The sequence below is a fragment of the Siphateles boraxobius genome, unplaced genomic scaffold, assembly GCF_051911475.1.
Source record: "Siphateles boraxobius isolate OS27281-9 unplaced genomic scaffold, OSU_SipBor_1 19, whole genome shotgun sequence".
Lineage (NCBI taxonomy): Eukaryota > Metazoa > Chordata > Actinopteri > Cypriniformes > Leuciscidae > Siphateles > Siphateles boraxobius.
Window position 1 is genome coordinate 17,173,842 of NW_027508799.1, and position 5,533 is coordinate 17,179,374.

The window sequence follows — 5,533 nt, forward strand, 5'->3', positions numbered from 1 at the left end:
AAAAGGTGCACTCAATATTTCTTCACTCATTAAAATTAGAATTTTTTATTTATTTAAAATTTTTATGAATTAAACAGATTTGAACATACTTTATCACAAGAAAAAAAAAACTGTTAAACTTAGAAATTTAAGTATCATTAAGACATTTCTCCTTATATAAAACCTTTTTGGCATAAAGGGTTCATTAAAATTAAGTCAAGAACCCGTTCTATATAGAACACCATTACACCTTTCTTTGAAAATGAAATCATTTGAAAAAATATATTTAGAATCAAGAAGATGAGAGATGCAATCATATCCGTAGTCTAATAAAAACTGTTATTTAGACTACTTTTTTATTATTATTAATTTTACGTGGAGCTCATAGGCTTTATCCAGCCAAATACTACTCATTTTTATCTCTGTAAAACCTTTATTGGACACCTTTGCAATAGTTGTCTGTCTCCAAATAGCACATTTCTAAAGTGACAAACTGAAAACTTTAGTTTTGTTTGATAATACATCCACACCAGTAGGTGTCAGTATAAATCCCAAGACGACATTCTTATTAGCCAGTTCAACAAAAACAAAGGAACTGAGTAGGCCTAGACCTAAAATAAGAGTTATGCTAACGTGTCAGTTACTGAATTTCTGACCATATACTGTGTAGATCAAGGGTTACCACAGCGATTCAGCTTTGAAATAACCTGATTTGAAGAAAATGGGATGTTTGACCAGCCAGAACTTACTACCATGATGTTAAGTGTTCCCTTACCATTATGTTACTATACAGCTGTTTTTTAGTTTGTTGCTATACGTTTAGCAAAGCGCTGTTTGTTGCTGGTGTTTTGGATGTTTGCTAGGCCTTGCCAGGTGTTAGCTAGGGTGTTCTGTCGTTTCCAGGGTGTTGCTAAGCAGTCGTTAAGTTGAGTTGGAGTGGTTTTTAATTTGTTGCTCTTCAATTGGGTTGATCTAGGTGGTTGCTAAGGTATTACTGGCCTCAAAACAACCCACTCACAAGTTTCACCTTCAATGTAGTCTATAGGGCTTTTTGTCCAATTGCTTAGAAAAAAAGAATAGACCACCTTAAATGACAGTACTTTCCAGGCTGAGATAAAAGGATATAAAAGACGTTTTCAGGACCGCTTTCAATATTACGTGTTTTAGGAATTCCCAGTATCAGTCATGGGTTAAACTGATACGTCTGTGTATGTTTTCCTGAAGATGCTGTTATTGGTTTGTGTTTGTACAGAGTTGCTAAACTGAATAGCTGAATGTTAGTCTGTTTTCTAGTTTTGTATACATTTCAGCAAATAATTACAACAAGATGAGAGCACATTGTGTGTGGGAACAGTGCTTAGAACTTCCTATTTGTCACTTTTTGCATCCAATTTCACAAGCGGACACAAACCTTGCACAATGCGAATCTTAAATTAAGGTTTTTCTGACTACTTGCAGAAGTGACAGGCAAACCTACTGAACAAAAGGACAAAAGGACAGGTCACACTCTTGTATTAATATTGCAAATGGTGGTATTTCCAAAATGTGTATCTGTGCACATGTGGTCTAGACATTCTGACAGTGACCACAAAAGCTTCATTGTGAATGTGAACCTTAAATGTTTTTTTTCTTTTTTCTTTTTCTGATTACTTGTGTTAAAGGGGATAGTTCACCCAAAAATGAAAATTCTGTCATTAATTACTCACGCTCATGTCATTCCAAACCCGGCAAGACCTTTGTGCATCTTCGGAACTCAAATTAAGATATTTTTGATAAAATCGGAGAGCTTTCTGACCGCTGTACGTTATTACCACTTTTAAAGGCCCAGAAAGGTAGTAAAGACATTGTTCAAATAGTCCATGTGACTACAGTGGTTCAACCTTACTGTTATGAAGCGACGAGAATACTTTTTGTGCGCAAAAACAAAACAAAGATAGCAACTTTATTCAACAATCTCTTCTCTTCCATGTCAGTCTCCTGTGCTATTCACATAGTAAACACAGTGCAGCGCTTCTGGGTTCTACGTCAAAACGCCCGCTCATTATTGGCTGTCTCCTGTGTCAACATAACACGTGTGCGTCAGCCAATAGTGATGAAGCGTTTTGGCATAGAACCCGGAAGCCCTGTGTTCACTATGTGAATAGCGTAGTACCTTTACTACCTTTCTGGCCCTTGAAAGTGGTAATTAAATGGCTGTCTAAGGAGGGTCAGACAGCTCTCTGATTTCATCAAAAATATCTTAATTTGTGTTCCGAAGATAAACGGAGGACTTACGGGTTTGGAACGACATGAGGATATGTAATTAATGACAGAATTTTTTGGGTAAACTAACTCTTTAATGGATTTTGATGACTTTATGACAGTCCATTCCCTCCAGTTCAGATGACATATACTGTACAGTATTGTCCTCCTTGCTAACCTTGCATCATGCACACTCACTGTTAAACCTAATCCTGTTATCACAAAACCAGTAATAGATCACTTCCCAAACATGTCATGCGTCATGCCACTGGCTGTCTGGCAGTGTTTCAGGCTTAAAGACCTCATAATCTGAATGTGTTTTGTAATTATGTCATTTCTAAATGTATAATTCCATGTGTGTCAACATCTCACCATTTTTTATTTAACAATTTCAGCATCCTTTTCCAGTTTTTTTTCCAGATTTTCTTCTCACATGATAAAATAGTTTCCCCACTGCACCCATTGGAGCGTAAGAAATCTCTTAAATGCTGACTGTTTAAAAGACTAATCTCGCAAGTGTCTAGGCTGGATGTGTAAGACTGCTGTCTGCTCTTGACCCTGTTCACTTTAGATCCCTTTACTTTGCACAGTGACTGGCCCCCATCTAGATTAACTTACTCTCAATGCTGGACCATCAGCCAACCACGTCGTGCACTGACACAAAGAGAAACGCATGGCTACTTTCAGGAAGTACAGGTGCGTGCAAATACTGACAATGCTACATGCAAATTGTGTATGTGACACATTCAAATAGCAATCATGCAAACCTTTGCACTGAATCAAGGAGCATTCTCAAACTAACACTGCCCATATATCACTGCCACTAAACTGGCCATGGATGGATGGAGGATGGATTGATTAATTGATAGATAGATAGATAGATAGATAGATAGATAGATAGATAGACAGACAGACAGACAGACAGACAGACAGACAGACAGACAGACAGATGATAGATAGATAGATAGATGGATGGATGGATGGATGGATGGATGGATGGATGGATCAATTGACAGATGGATGGATGGATAGATAGATAGATAGATAGATAGATAGATAGATAGATAGATAGATAGATAGATAGATAGATAGATAGATAGATAGATAGATAGATAGACAGAGACAGACAGACAAGACAGATGGATGGATGGATGTATTGATCAATTGACAGACAGACAGACATACAGATAGATAGATAGATAGATAGATAGATAGATAGATAGATAGATAGATAGATAGATAGATAGATAGATAGATAGATAGATAGATAGATAGATAGATATATGGATAGACAGACAGACAGACAGACAGATAGATAGATAGATAGATAGATAGATAGATAGATAGATAGATAGATAGATAGATAGATAGATAGATAGATAGATAGATAGATAGATAGATAGATAGATAGATAGATAGATAGATAGATAGACAGAGACAGACAGACAAGACAGATGAATGGATGGATGGATGGATGTATTGATCAATTGACAGACAGACATACAGATAGATAGATAGATAGATAGATAGATAGATAGATAGATAGATAGATAGATAGATATATAGATAGATAGATGGATATACAGACAGACAGATAGATAGATAGATAGATAGGTAGATGGATGGATAGATAGATAGATAGATAGATAGATAGATAGATAGATAGATAGATGGATAGACAGACAGATAGATAGATAGATAGATAGATAGATAGATAGATAGATAGATAGATAGATAGATAGATAGATAGATAGATAGATGGATGGATGGATGGATGGATGGATGGATGGATGGATGGATGGATGGATGGATAGGCAGGCAGGCAGACAGAGACAGACGGATAAATAGACAGACAGACTGAGCATTATGATAATAAATCCCGTGGGGACAAAGTACTTCAGCTATAGTGACATGGCTACATTCTTTAACCCTGACCACAGTGGAATTACTTGTGCACGTGTTTGTTTATGGAGCCTTTGAATATACAAACTGAGCAATCAGCCTTGGAAATGGGTCAGCAACTCTATTACTCTTCATACAGGTGATGCCAGGTTATGGTGATTTGCAGGGTGTAACAGAGAGTCTGCATGAACGCTGTGGGCAGTTCATGCATTTACCCAAAACATTTGGCTGTACAATCTGAACACTTTCAAACCGCATCAACCGAGGAGTACTTTCAAACAGTGTTAAAAAGTACATGCATACATGCAAATTCCTATTTCTGTAAAAAAAAAAAAAAATTGGCCTACATATAAATATATATATATATCCTATATAAAAAGAAAATTATAAAAAAAATTACAGCTGGTAATTACAGGCAACATGTGTTTAATATTGATATTACAGGCAACGTGTATAATAGTGATATTACTGGCAACGTGTATAATAGTGATATTGAATATCACATGATATAAATTCACTTCCATTTATGGTCTTGCACCTGCATAGCATCATAAAGTGAACTGCGTATGCACTGCAGGCAGGGTGTGTGTGTGCTGTAGGGGAAATGTCACGAGGAAGAGTGTGTGACATTTTAAACAAGTTCAAGGTGATGAAATCTGTTGTCTTAAGGTGAAAGATAAGTTAGACGGTCTGGTCAGGTCATCTGAGGACACCGTCGAGACATTAATCGGTCTCCGAGCCTGTGGGCATAGTGAATATGTCGATATCTCTATGAATCGAACCAAGCAATGCAAACGAATTAAATGTAAATGATCAGAGTCACTTCAAGTAATTAAGAACTCGTTTGTGCGTGTGCCGGATGCCCATAAAACCACATGGAGTAATGTTATATCACATTTACACAAAACACTGACTCATTTTCCTGACTGTGACTCAGTGGTCATGTGAGCTAAACGTTTGTCCTTGAGCTTCCTGTCTCTCACGTGCTCCGATTTCATTATGAAGTCTATTCTGACCTCTAGTGGACTCAATGTGCCATTGTTGATTTTAACGTAATCGTTTGAATAACACTGTTCTGTATTCACAAGGGCTACATTTTTGTAACTCCATTATTTTGAGTTAGAATGTCAAAATATGTAAATGCTATGCTGATCTCAAACTTAGATTAAACGCCACCTAAACCTAATTATACATATTCATGTGCTGAAATATCAGTTTTTGTAGCTCACTACTGGAGCATGTCACTACAAATAACACTAGTCATGAAGAAGCCTATTAAATAAGTTATAGTTATGTTATACTATAGAAAATGTGATATGCCAACATTTCATACTTTTGACTTGCCTTTGCCGATTAGTTGTGTCCCGAAGATCCCAAACAATTCATCTTTCGTTGTTGTTGTTTTCGTGGG